At 43.3% G+C, this 14,858-nt stretch overlaps 1 long non-coding RNA gene across 1 annotated transcript in view; it reads left to right on the top strand.

Annotated features, from left to right (window-relative positions):
* Positions 1-1,948: 1,948 nt before the first annotated feature.
* Positions 1,949-14,858, top strand: part of LOC109549657 (uncharacterized) — a 32,856-nt gene continuing 19,946 nt past the window's right edge. The window contains exons 1-2 of the long non-coding RNA XR_002176017.3: positions 1,949-2,106; positions 3,217-3,287. This is a non-coding gene — a long non-coding RNA (uncharacterized lncRNA). The remainder of the gene's footprint in view (positions 2,107-3,216; positions 3,288-14,858) is intronic.

A 14,858-nucleotide genomic window follows, 5' to 3' on the forward strand; every position in this document is an offset into this window, starting at 1 on the left:
CTCCCGTTGCGGAGCACAGGCTCCGGACGCTCAGGCTCAGTGGCCATGGCTCACAGGCCCAGCCGCTTCGCGGCATGTGGGATCTTCCCAGACCGGGGCACGAACCCGTGTCCCCTGCATCGGCAGGCGGACTCTCAACCACTGCGCCACCAGGGAAGCCCTAGGTAGATATTTCTGTCATCTCATTTTATAGACGATTGCCAAGGTCATACAGCTGTTAAGGGACAGAGCCAGGACTCAACCAGATTCAGGTCTAGGACTCTACAGCCCATGACCTTGGCCACCACTAACTCTGGGATCTAAGGAGTCATTTTAGTCCAGCCTTCACGTCAGGTGAGCCAACCAGGGCCCCAAGAAATGAGTGGTTTTCTCAAGTTTCACGGCAAATTTTCAACCTAGCTGGAGCCCAGGCCTCTTGACTCCTGCTCTGGTACATTTGATGACAAAATAATCCATTTTGTTTGCCGGCCTCGGGTCTGTCTGACACCCTATAACGTAGCATAGGGTCACCCATAATATGTCTGCAACAGCTGAGTCCTCAGCCTAATTACTTTTAGTTGTGGCTCTTTGTTCCAAGGATTCTCTTTAAAGTGAGATGGTGTACCAAATAATGACCTCTCTTTTCAACTTAATGATATGATCCTTTAATCCATTATCTTTAAAAATAGACTGTCACACAGAGACAAGGCAGCACCAAAGTATAGGGAACATCTGCTTTTCTGGCTTTTCTTTCTTTTGGGCTCCCCACCAGAAGGTGAAGCCCCTGAAAGCCTAGAGGGAAGAGCCTTCAGCACGACCCTGTCTTGACATCCTGGAGACTCAATGGGAGGACAGTGGACATGGACCTTCCCTTCTGGATTTTTCTCCTCTCCTTTGGGTGCTGCTTGACCTGAGATGGAATCTGTTATGTTTATGGAGGTTGACACTTATTGAAAGGACCCTTCTAGGCATCACCTTTCTGGTTTGGGGATTTGAAGGTGGCACTTCAAGCATCGGCCAATATGGTGTTGACTGTCCCAAGACTGGTTTTCATGTGTTTTTTTTTCCATTCTGCTTCCTCTTAGGTAGGAAGGCAAATCAATGCCTATGGAGGGAAGTAGGGGCCCCTGGGTCCTACAGCTGGTCTGCCCCATCTCGTACAGATGGTGAGATCCTCGGTATTCTTTGAACCTCACATCTATGCGCTTCTCCCTCACCTCCCTGCTGTTATTAGCACAGAGAAACTGCAGTGTCACTTCATGAGTTGATTCCCTTCATTCCTAAAGTTCTTCTGGGGCCATCCCTTCCCTCCAGCCAGAAGGAACGAGTCAGTTTCGACCCTTGACAAAGAGAATCTTGCCCCCTTCTATTTCTTAATCTCCCCTGAGGAGTAGAAATTCCTTCCTACCCTCATAAAAAGGCGGCCTGTGAGATAAGTTGGATCCGTCTTCCCGGCCAGTGCAAGCTGGTTTCCCATCAACCTTTTCTAAGGATTTGCATGAACCACTCCTGAGACCCCCAAGCCACTCGCTGAAATATTAATACTCACAATGTGTTGAGTATCTAGTACGTACAAGGCATGGTGTGTGGCACTTTATATATTATTTCATTCAATCTCCATCATCATTCTAAAGCTGGTCACCAGGATCTACAAGAGGAAGCTCAGAGGCAGAGATAAGTCATCTACCCAAAGTCACACCATAAGTGAAACACTAGGCCTCAAAACCCAGACTTCTGGCTTCAGAGCCAAGGTGTCTCCCATCACACCGTTGCGCTGTGACATTGTGTGATGGGGCTGACAGGAACCCCTGCCTGATCTGGGTTTGTGGGGACGCCCTTATTTTGGCGAGCAGGGGCCTCACATCTGGATGTCCTGGGGGCAGTGTCAAGCTCTGGCTTGTTCCCGGCTCCTGTTCCATTTGTTCTGTTCCAGCACGCAGAGTCTTGGCTTCCAACAAAGAGGCTCAGGCCAAGTTTTGACTCGGGGCTCCCCTTACGTCCAAAATGGAGAGAATTCACGGACACACGTGAGCTTGGATGTCCTAGTTTGAATGTCAGGGGTTTGCCAAGACAATCTGCACTGGATTGACCTAAAACGAACTTCCTTTTCCAGGGGATTGAGCCACGGTGAGTTATTTAAAACCTTCAGATGGTCTGGATGGTCAGGGCAACAGCCATTTGGAGGCTCATGGAGGAGGAACGCAAGTAAAACATCTTTTCTCTTGAAGGTGTGTGGAGAATCCTAGCTCGGGAGGGGCTTTAGGGATCCCTTGCTCTAATATGAGCATTTCACAGATGAGAAAATGAAGAGCCAGGGAAGTGACATGACTTGCTGAAGTCCGTAAGAGTGATAATTGGTAAAGACAGGAGAGCCATGTGGGCACCCGGGAGGCTGAGCTTTCTATCCCTCTGCTTCTTCCTGAGGCTCATTTTTCCCATTTTTGTGCCTTTGAGAGTCTACCACTGGAAGATTGTTTAATAAAAAGTCAACCCCGTTTTTGGTAGTAAAATCAACCCCAAAGTGTTAGAGTAAAAAAAAAAAAAAAACACCAAAAACAAAAAACCAAACAACATCTTCATCCTGGTAACCAGCTAAAAGTGACTAGACTAGATCAGCGAGAACCCAAAGGGCAGGGTGGCTAGGAAGTGGCCCCTATGATTCCTGCTGCTTTTGGACAAACAAAATGAACTCACTGTAAATGGCGACTTGCACACAAACCAGATACACTTTCCTTCATTTCTAAAAGGGAGAGCCGGAGAAGAGATAAGAGGCAAAGCTCCCGGGGCAATGCGAATCCAGCCTTAGCTAACCAGAAGATCTGGCTGACCAGCAGCCACTCCCCATGCGGGTCCGATAACAAAGCTTTTACTGTCAGGGGCAAACTTTATAACAGATGATCATTGCTCTGCCCTTCATTTAATTTTATTTAAAAAAATCAGATTTCACGATGGAGCTGTATTCCTCAAACAGCCTCACGCGGCCTCTGCTGTGTTGTGTGTGCACGCCCAGCCTGAACAGTGCTCTATACTGGTTCTGATATCCCCCCCAACTCCCCTCCAGTTTGGGATAATTCTGGCTCAAGATTCAGGCCAGCTGTAGAGGGAGTGCAGTGCCCAGGGAAAGGCATGGTGTATACCAACCCCCCCTCCAGCAAATATCAAGATCCCTGCACTTTAAAAAAAAAATGTATTGAAGTATAGTTGATTTACAATGTTGTGTTTATTTCTTCTGTATAGCCACCCGATAGAATGAAATCATGACTTTTGTAGCAACGTGGATGGACCTAGAGATTATCATACTAAGCGAAGTAAGTCTGACAGAAAGACAAACACAATATGATATCACTTATATGTGGAATCTAAAATACTATACAAATGAACAAATCTACGAAACAAATCTTTTTTAAAGGCAAAATTGTGTTTAAAAGATCCCGAAGGGAGCTTTGAAGGGGATAAGCTTAACAGAGGCAAGACCCAAAGGGTGTGCTTTCCGGATTGGAGGCGGGGGTGTGGAGCTGGAGGCTATATGTATGAAAGGATCTCAGATAGTGTTTAACACATCAGGCGAACCTTCGTCCCCATTTCCTGTATTCTTGAATCTTCATAATCAAGGAAGTACCATGGGCTTCATAAAAGCCCAGGCCCCCTCAACTGGAAACAAGGTGACTGGCCCTTTTGCTTTAATTTAGAGATGTGTCCACCATGAACCCAAACTCAAACTCAGCTATTTTCTTTTTGAGACTGATAGCGACATGACAGATAAAGTCATGAATTTCCCAGAGACATTTCCTGAAGTCCAGTCTCTTTCGAAATGGTCAACTCTAGGAGAGCCAGCCTAAGGTTTGGCTGGTGAAATTAGATTTGGAAAGATCTGTGTAATGGTGGCCGAATTCCATTCTTTATTGAGTGTCTCTGCTTCTTTAGTCGTTGACACTATCAAGGAAATCGGGAAAGATGTAATGTTTAATCTATAATTACTACTGTCCTTTAATTTTTTATCTGCTGATGTGGGAACTTAAGTCTCTGGTTCAACTGAGGATATGGTGGGTTTGAGCTCATCATCTTCTATGGTCCTAAATACTAATATGAACTGGAAGGAAGGATGGAGATGGGGTGTTGCTAGGTTGCTTGGGACTGGGAAAAGCAAGTCATCAGAGAAGGAGTCAGTTCTTCTCCATTTAGATTTGGGGCATGTTGCTTTAGTGGCCAGGTCTGCCATAAAATAACACTGAATTTACTTTCTAACCTGGGATGCATAGACATTTGACCAAATGGGGCAATGAGTTAGGTGCCGGTGGATAACTTATTGCTAAATTAAAAGTGAAATAGTGCCTGTCTTGGGACTTGAATGAACCGACTTGATTCTTCTTTGAGTCTCTGGATTATGAAAACAACTTGTTGGGAAATGAAGCCAAACCAAATATACACTTCGACATCCAGATGTTTGATCACCTGTTTATTTCCAATGTACAAGAAAAACAAAACTATTTCAGCGCTGCTTAAAAATAGACTGGAAAGTAAATCATTTAGCCCTTTGAAGCCTTGGGTTTATTTATTTGTTTATCTATGTATTTGATTTTCTTCCAAAGAAATGGAATTAAATGGTTGTTTTGGCTGTAAATAGACTCAGACTAAAAAAAAATCACAGCACCTGAAGTCAATATTCTTCCTGAGCAGGGATAATCACTACTGAGTGTGAAATTGCCACGTCTGAAATTACTGATGAAAAAAAAGCGTGTTGGTAGAAGACTACACTTGAGACTCTTCAATCCTATGTCCTTCTTAAAAGCTTTGGGATGAGAGTTCATTTACATGGAGAAAAGTCCTTTAGTGAGACACTCAAAATAGCAAACATCAATTAGAGGCTGTGCTCCTAGGATGTCTTTCATCTTCAGACCTGGGAGTGCTCTACAAACACTCATTAATCCTTCCCAACGCTGCTGCCAGCCAGGTCCAAGCATCTTCCTTCCCAGTGAGAAGAATGTGACGGTTTCAGGGGAAACATTTCTTTTCCCCAAACCTTTCGCCTTTGGGTGGGGTGTGGTCATCGTTTCAAGTGTACAATTCCCAAACCAGAATATCCGAAATGGATCTAGACATTTTAACAAAATGAATTCAGATTGAGCCAGAATTCCTTAGCGTAATAAAAATGGGTGAGGGACTTCCCTGGCGGTCCAGCGGTTGAGACTCTGTGCTTCCACTGCAGGGGGCACTGGTTTGATCCCTGGTTGGGGAACTGAGATCCCGCATGCCACGCGGTGTGGTCAATAAATAACTAAACAAACAAACAAACTTCTATACACGATGGACATGTAAATTTAAAAAAACAACAACCTGATGAGCGGGAACCTTCAAAGAGTTTGTACCCTGAAATAGCACCAACCTTTCTCAGTGAGATACGCTGTATTTTCTAAGACGTATACAGTTTTCCACTGAATGAATTTCTTTCATGGCCTGTTTTCTGTTAATTATGTGCATCCTGCCTGGATACCTAATGGAAAGACGTACATTTGGCTTTATTTTGGCAAAGACATCAGTGAGTTTGGAATCCAACCTCTGGAAGCGTTGGCATCCGCACGATGAGGGCAAACGTCTCCATAGTAACGCCTTCCTTCCGTCATAGGGTTGCATACGGCTTCTGCTAATGTACCTTGATGACAGTCTGGTGGGTCAGGCCCGGGTTTACGCCTCTCCCAATTAGAACTTCCTCTTGGTTCTCACCTTTGGAAGAAAGAAGGTGTCCATCCAAATTGTCCACTCGGAGTGGACCGGCATCAGCCACTGAGGGCAGAATTTCCCAGTGACTGGCTGAAGCTTTGAGAAATGGGATCATCTAGAGGTCAGAAGGAGCCACAGGCAGAAGGAAGGAACTGGATTTCCTTATTTTGACGAATGGTACCGTGAGCCACCCTGCCACCCAAACCAGAAGCCTGGCAGCCGTCCACGATTCGTCCTCATTCACCTCTAATTGGTCATAAAACCCTGTTGCTATTACCTGAAGATAGCTCTTCATGGCACTTGTTCAAACCCTCCTCATTTTTTTTTTGTAGCCTGGATTTTTCCAACAGCGTCCTGACAAGTCTCCCTGTCTCTCATCTGCGTCCACTTCAGTTATCTCCAAATTGCTGCCACCGTGAGCTTTCTACAGAGCAAATATGAGTATGGTCCTCCCCTGTTAAACTTTTACCAGGTTCCCATTGTCTCCACGATAGCATCCCCACTTCACAGGATGCCGTGGCAAAGGACGTTATCTGGTCTGGGCTAATGGCCTCAACCCCGAGGGTCACCACTCAGCCTGTGGGCCGTGTTTCAGCTCTTCAAGCTGCCTGTCATTGTCTTTGATGGCTCTGCTGACCCCTTTGCTTGATTCAGGTGTCCTCTCATCCAGAAAACCTTCCCTACAACTCCTCCCTCCACCCAGATCTGGATGGAGACTCTTTTTACGGGCTCCAGCAGCACCTTATGTTTACCTGTGTCAAAGCGTTTATCAAGCCCAGTGATCGCTTCTTTGCCTTCCCCATTAGACTGTGACCTCTTTGAGGGCAAAGAATGTCTTTCCTCCCTAAAGCCCCACATAGATCAAGGAATAGAAGAGCGCTGAATGAAAGCTTGCAAAAGGAGTGAATGAAGAGTTTAGGATTCTACTTCATAGTTTGCCGAAAAACATTCAGAAATCATCTCTGTTTTTGCACTTTTCTGAATTTGTTTAATTTTTTTCTTCTATAAATCTTTTTTAAAAAATTAAAAAAAAATTTTATTTTATATTGGAGTAGAGTTGATTAGCAATGTTGAGTTAGTTTCAGGCGTCCAGCAAAGTGATTCAGTTATATCTATACATGTATCTATTCTTTTCCAAATTCTTTTCCCGTTTAGGTTATTACAGAATATTGAGCAGAGTTCCCTGTGCTATACAGTAGGACCTTGTTATCTATTTTAAATATGGCAGTGTGTACATGTCAATCCCAAAGTCCCGATCTATCCCTCCCCTGCACCCCTCCTCCCTGGTAACCATAAGTTCGTTCTCTACATCTGTGAGCCTGTTTCAGAAATTATTCTAATGTCATATTTTGGTAAGTGATATTTTGACACATATATTGGTGTAGAGCGTAGCATTTCTTTCTTTTTTTTTTTAAAGATTTTTTTTTTGATGTGGACCATTTTTAAAGTCTTTATTGAATTTGTTACAATATTGCTTCTATTTTTATATTTTGGTTTTTTGGCCGTGAGGCATGTGGGATCTTAGCTCCCTGACCAGGGGTTGAACCCGCACCCCTGGCGTTGGAAGGCGAAGTCTTAACCACTGGGCCGCCAGGGAAGTCCCGAGCGTAACATTTCTAAACGCATTTCTATCAGCTGTTTTGTTGGGTGGCACAGCTTCTGACTGTGGGACTCTGAAAGAGCAAAGCTTTATTTCTACCTTGAATTGGTATCCACAGAAGTTGGAGAAGAGAAAAACGACTTAAAAAGGATCCACGAGACTTTCCTTGGAAACTCCAAAAAAGAAAAAAACATCGTGCATTGCATTTGGGATCAGCATGATTTGAATGGACTCCTTCATTTCGGTTGAAATGATTCTCCTGCTGTCCCTTCTCTGCATGCTTCTAAGTGTGCCTGGTTTACATCGCCAACATCTCAGAAAGAACTCATCCGAATGCATCTCCACTTGACTCTTTTCCTCCTCTGGGTAATAGGCAGAGAAATGGGCTCTCTTTTCTTTCCTAGGGGCTGTGCCACAGATGAAAACACTCCCTTCAGCCCGGGTCCCACTGTTAGTCCCTGCTCTTGGTAATATTTTTGTGGTTACTTACTGAGATTTTTAAATAGTGAAAAGGTCTCCAGAGGCAAATGCTATTAGGAAGCCAATGAAAGTTATTAACTCATTGCATGAAAAACATGCTTTTTAATGGACACGATGTGTTTGGATGGTATTTGCATGCTGTTTGAGGTTGTTCTAGGATGTAGTGGCGAGCTTCCCGTTCCAGATCACCCTTTGCCCTCCTGCCTTTCAGCTGGCTCTGGCCTCTGGGCCGCCGGTACTGTTCGCACGCAGATTGCTTTTCTCTGCAGTGCTCTGCAGTAAGAACATTTACTAAGAGGGTACTTCAAGCATCACTTGCTCATGTTTCCACAGGCATGAGACCAGCTGGGTCCCATGTACAGAAAATTTGCATTTTTCTATGCCACATCTTTCCACCCAAGGCTTTAAAACAAAGCTGAGGGACAGCTAACAGTTTCGCTCTCAAAGTTCCTGCCAGTGAGAGACTACTTGGATGAAGGTGGAGCTAAGATTCCCAAAGAAAATCTTCAGGAAAATTCCATTTTGCTCCTAGGTTCTTTGCTACCGTGAAATCCAGATACCCAAAAAAGCGCTACACTTCAAGAAGGGAAGACAACATCTCATCTCGTTTTTGTTTTTCTGTACGTGCTGCCTAACATATGTGTGAGCAGGTGAAGGTGAGGTTCAGTCTATTGCCCCATCTACACAGACCAACGCAGGGAACATTGGAAGTTGATTCAGATTAATTACCAATATATGGCTCTATGGTGTTTCAGTCTGTGTCTTAGTTATTTAAGCTGTTTTAGTGATTGAATCAAATGAGCCCGTGTGATAGGATTGTTTGATCGCTGGTCAGTCTGGAAATTGTCAATTTTGCAGTGCATTAGGGAGACACGCAGATATTTATAGGAGCTGTGTTAAGAGACAAACCGAATCGAAACAATATTTCAGAAAAGGAGTTTGGGTATTGCAAAACAATTTTTCACAAGATCCATTGAGGAATGTTATATACCAATTAAAAAAAACTGCTTTAAAGTGGACACAGAACCAAACATAAATATTTATTTGCCTAAAATGCAAACTCTCTTCTATATTAAACAAGAGAGAGGCTATGAGGTTTTCCAAGGAGCCAAAGAAGAAACACGCATAAGAGTCTGAGTTTTTATATCATGGAAAACAGTAGAGTTTATTCTATTTGATTTGGGATTTTGGTATAATAGTCTTGCTAAAACTTCCTATTTCTTATGCTTTCTTATAATAAGGCTGGCACTACAGATATAAAAGGAAAGAAAGTAACTACCTGGAACTCAAAGAAATCTACTCTACCTCCCAGCTTCCATTTTCTGAATATTGTAATATTTCAGACAAATCTATTGTATTTTTAAAGTTTCAGCTAATTGCCTCAATTTCTTTAGCTTATAGGTACAGGGAAAAAATAGCTAGGTGATGACTGAATAATATATTTGTTACATAAGTCAAAGAATAGAGTCATTTTTTTGGGGAAAAATGATTGTTTTCAAATCCTACCCTCAATGACTTCTCTGACTAAGATTTTCTCCTTCAAATCATTAACAGTCCCCACTCCTAGGACCACAAGGACCCAAGCTTGAAAAACATAGCTCTAGAGTCCTGAGCTGACACTGGTGTCCTGTAATCTCTGTAGAGTCCTTTCGTCAGAGCACGCACACCTGAAAGCTGCCCAGTTTATGAATGACAGTCGGCTCTTTTTTTTTTTTTGTGGTACGCGGGCCTCCTATTGCCGCGGCCTCTCCCGCCGCGGAGCACAGGCTCGGGACGCGCAGGCTCCGGACGCGGAGGCTCCGGACGCGTAGGCTCAGCGGCCATGGCTCACGGGCCCAGCCGCCCCGCGGCACGTGGTATCCTCCCCGACCGGGTCACAAACCCGTGCCCCCCGCATCGGCAGGCGGACTCGAAACCACTGCACCACCAGGGAAGCCCTGGCTCTTTCGGTTGGCAAAATTCTATGGGAATACAGAGCAGGGAGAGCCCGAGAGAAAAGCAGCATCTGTGCCCCTGTGTGGGCAAGAGAAAGTTAATTAACCGGGGGAAACCATCCAAGGCAAACTGACAGAAACTTGACGTTGAGCTGTCACTTCCCAGCCTGGGACGTGACCTAGGAGTATTGCTGGAGTCGTGAACCACCAGAGTAATCAATCCACAAGATACTTATTGAGTAACCAGAGATGTTCAGGTGTTGAGACTTTCCAGGCTCCACTGGAAGAGTCTTGAGAACAAAATAGATACCACGGTCCACATTCTTTTTCTTGAAAACTTGGTATGATTCCAGTTCTCCTAAAATTAAAGAAGGTCCAGAGATGGACAAATACAAATATGGAGATGTAATTTCAGTTATATTTGCCCCACTAATCATGGGGATATATTGTTGACGTTTGGGACATCAATACTACAGCATTTCAGTTGTGTTTGGGATAGCTCCGATGTGATCATGCAGATATATTGCTATTTTATCTTTTAACAGATGAATGGGGAAGTATATTGTCATTTAAAAGGAATATAGAACTAGTAAGGTCAGAATTAGGGTCAAATTATGAATCACTCGTCTGTCCCTCTTACTCGTTCTGCTAACTTCTTTCAGGTACGTGTTAGGTGCTCCATATATGCTGCTCAAGTAAATTAATGAATGAGCCATGTTGGTAAAAAAGATTTTGCTTGGACATGATATTTACCTGAAAATATTAGAAAATGACAACATTGGAAAGGAGCTATAGAAAGGAAAAGCAGAAAATGGCAGAAATATATGTAAGGTATGTGTCCAAGAAACCGAACATTTTAAAATAAAAGCATTCCTCAAGTCTAAGTTCAGAGGAATGTGCAGATTGTATAATGGCGAGTTCTGGAAGATACCCAAGAACAGACAGTGTAGACGTGTGGGCAATTTGCTAGCTTTTCTCCAAGTTTTTCCTAGAGGAGTTGGGATTTTAGGAGCTTCTTGAATAAACATCCAGTTCACCTTATTTTCACTTCTGATCTATTGACTGATTTCCAAGAACCGGGTCAGGATGTCCTGATGTCGACTTTTCTCCTTGGATACACACGTTTCTCTTCCGTCACTGGGCTCTCTTCTGTTGGTCAGATGGAAGTTCTCCTTTTTCACTCGAATCACGTAGCTTGGATTTCCGCTCTCCTCGTGCTGTATCCTGTTCTGTTTTCACCCTGTGATGACCAGCCTTTTATTGCTCAGATTTCACGTGCGCTAAAACGTAGTAATAACAACACTTGAAATTTACATGGTACCTTATCTCAGAGGAGATTGAGGTATTTTTACAGACAGTATCTTGCTACTCTTCCATACATCATTGCAGGGTAAATAGGACACAGCTCTCATGATCCCTATTTTACACATGAGGAAAGGGAAGCTCAAGGAAATGAAATGATAGGCTTCTTTTCACGAGCTGGTGGAGGGAGCTACGGGTATTCTCCGTTCAATCGTTAGGCTCTTTCTAGATGGATAGTCTGTTTTTGGGTAAAGCTATGGAGAGGGACAGGAACAGAGTTTGTTTTGCCTTTTTTCCCCCCATTAGATTTATACTAAATGTTTTCTAGTAGTTGGCCTATTGCCTTAGGTGGTGTTTATTTTTCAGCCCAGTTGTTTATAGTCTGGGCTTGGGCTTGAATGCTGTTGAGACTTGAGTAAGTCACATGTTGGAAGAGACTGAATAGTGCAGGCTTCTTCTGGATTTGGGCGATCTCTGAGAAAAGAGCAATGCTTAATTAGAGAGCGATTCAATCCAGAGGCAGAGACGAATGGGATCGTGTCCTATGGTTTCTTGTATCTTCATGCTTCTTGCATTGATAGTAGCACTTCGGGTGGGGGGTGGTGGTAGTGGATTTCCCTCGGTAAATACCCACATGGCTGAGATATTTAATGGAAAACTGTGTTCCTGGGATTTCGGATGGCAGTAGGCTCTAGCTTATCAAACCACTAGCTTGTTTGCTATGGCTGCTAAATTATAGTTTTGGAGAAATTCAGAACCTTCTTTGCCTGAGGACTTTTAAAACAGTGCTCAAAGTTGAAGGAGCTTTATCTTGAAGTGTTTTATTGGCCGTTCTGAAACTCCCTTGTGCAAGAATGATGAAGCCCAGGTATGTGTGTGCAGCACAGGGTGTGGTCTCCATACAGTTGCCAAGTGAGACTAGCTTTTTTTTTTTTTTAAGTTTTGTTGAGACGGGCAATCTCGATATGGAATTTTTTCCAGGCTGATCTACAATGTACTACCTCAATAGTTTTGTAGGCTCTTGGGGCTGTGTGGCTTCGCTTGGGTTGTGTAGACCCCACAAGACCTTCAGACTGAGTCTTCTTTTCAAGTTAACAGGGCATAATGGTGCACCCCCAAGATGTCCGTGGGGATGGTACTCACTGCTTGCCATTCCTACCACGAAGCTGAATTTTCCAAACCTTGCATGAGCTGTTTGGAGGTTGCTGCTACAAATCTGAGTTTCTTTCAAATGGATTTCAGATAGCTGGATTGGTGATTGAATAACAGATAACATGTGAACTCAAGCTGGGGAGAGACTGAGGGTATGAAGTTGGCGCTATGGCCAGCTGTGTAAGGCTATCAAAAAATGAAAAAAGATATAGAGTGGATAAACAACAAGGTCCTACTATATAGCACATATTTGATAACGTGTGATAAAGCAGAATGGAAAAGAATATGAAAAAAATGTATATGTATACGTATAACTGAATCACTTTGCTGTACCTCAGAAATTAGCACAACATTGTCAATCAACTATACTTCAATAAAATAAATTTTAAAAAGTAGATAAATTTTAAAAAATGGAAAAAGCACAGTGGCTCTTCTCCTGTCTTTGGCAAGCTGCCTGGGTTCCAAGGCCAGAGTTTCTTCTTTCATAAAATGAGGATCCCTGTCTTAGTTATTGAGTAGGAATGTGAGGATGGAGTGCATGTGAAAGTTCTTTGTAAACTGGTAATGCTCTCTGGAAATCCTGGAAGATATTGGTAAAGCAGGGGTAAAGATACCCAATTTGTAGGATTGTCTCAAAGACTAAGAGAGATGACTTATGTAAGGCTCCCAGCACATTGCTTTACACACGGCAATAAACAAAACGTAGTTCTCCTCCCCGTGCCTCCACTTGTTTCCTACCCAAGACTCTGATGTCATTCTCCTTGTTCTCATTTCCCCACCTTCTGACCCATGAGAGAAGTTAGAATTTGTGGAACCCTGTCTTGGGTTGTTCCCTGTGTGGGTCCACTTCTTTGGTTGCCACATTGGATTAGGCCTTGGCTCTCCACAGATCTTCGTGCCTACGTTCCCCTGCCCCTGACTCTCCTGTCCTAGAGTTTCCTGATCAGACACCGACCTCTTCTTGTGGTTCTCCCCCAGAACTCACTGTCGGGATCATTCACTCTCCTATGATCCCATACAGAGGTTTTAGAACTCTCTACTTAGCCCTTTAAAAATTCCTGCCCAATTTTATTTAGGTCTCCTTTTTGTATTGCAAAAGCCAGGATGGCAGGGACCATATTTATTTATTTTTGAACACCATACGGCGTCATCCTCTGGCGTGCAGTAGGCACACAGTGAAAGCGAATGAGTAAGTGCAGGAGTGACTGAAACTGACATGTATCTACTGCTTCTCTGCAGGTAGATACCACTTTCCAGGATGTTCTGCTAAAACCAGTTGTACATTTGATTTATGTTTTTCAGTAAATCGATCAACAGCTAAGCAAGGGTCTGATGACAGTGATCTCTTGAAACAGTAATATTCTGGTCACCTGCCATGTTGAATGCTGTCCTATAACTTCTAGTCCCATGACTCACTCTGACTGTCGCTGCAGTGCCAAAACAGTGAGTCTATGTGATTTCACGAGTTGAAAAATAATTAGTCCATTCGACTGACTCAGGTGAGTCAAGCTAGTTGTCCGGAGGTAGGAAGATGAAGCCAACTGGTTGATTGCATTTTCCATGTTTGAGCTGGCTTTTTTCTATCACTGCAGAGGCTCTGTGAAGTCACCATGTGACTTCAAGTGGCCTCGGAAAGGCTAACCCTGGCTGGCGGTCAAGAGGTGGGATTAGCACGAAGCTTCGAGGACAAGTGAATTTCACATCCAACTCAGTCCCTGTGTGGCCTTGGGCAAGTTACGCAAATTTCCCTGTCAGCTATTTCCTGAAATGAAAAAGGGAACTAGTGGATGGGATAGCAGCAGAAATTCTGAGAATCCGTGCCCCAGTGTGGGTATAATGTGTACCTGTCACTCAGGGAGACAGTAAAATACTTTGAAATGCTCGAGTGCTGTGGGAGTGAACAGTCTTCTGTTCATTACATCTTTGCTCTTGGATGCGCTTTTGCTTCTTCCTTCCCAGCCGTCTTTTCCACTGGGTTCCTGCACCACTGAGATTGTAATGCACTTAGATATATATTTTATTGGAAAGATAATAGATGCAACAGAGTGGAATTAGGCCTTTATTAAAAAAAAAAAAACTAAAGAAAAGTCATGACTTGAAAGCTCCCCCTCTGTCTTATTGAGAAATAATCGATATGCATCAGTGTTTAAGGCATACAGCTTGATGGTTTGATTTACGTGTATTGTGAAACGATGACCACAGCTGGTTCAGCTAACATCCGTCTTCTCATAGAGATACAATAAGAAGAAAAGAAAGAAGAAAAGAAACAAGGAAAAAAGATTTCCCTTGTTGTGAGAATTGTTAGGATTTACTCTCTTAATGACTTTGGTGTGTATCATACAGCAGTGTTAGCTGAAGTCATCAGGTACATAACAGCCCTAGTACTTATTATCTTGTAACTGGAAGTATGTACCTTGGGCCAATTCCTTCTTCCTCCACCCTCGCCTCTGGTAACCACAGGTCTGATCTCTTTTTCTATGAGTTTTTTTGTTTTTGTTTGCTTGTTTTTTAGATTCCACATATAAGTGAGATCGTACAGTATTTGTCTGTATGACTTATTTCACTTAGCCTAGTGCCTTCAAGGTCCCAAAATGGTAGAGTTTCGTGGGTTTTGTTAATGGCTGAATACTAATCCATTATCTGTCTATCTGTCTATCTATCTATCTCACAACCGCTTTATCCATTAATCCAGT

The sequence above is a fragment of the Tursiops truncatus genome, chromosome 2 (genome assembly GCF_011762595.2).
Source record: "Tursiops truncatus isolate mTurTru1 chromosome 2, mTurTru1.mat.Y, whole genome shotgun sequence".
Lineage (NCBI taxonomy): Eukaryota > Metazoa > Chordata > Mammalia > Artiodactyla > Delphinidae > Tursiops > Tursiops truncatus.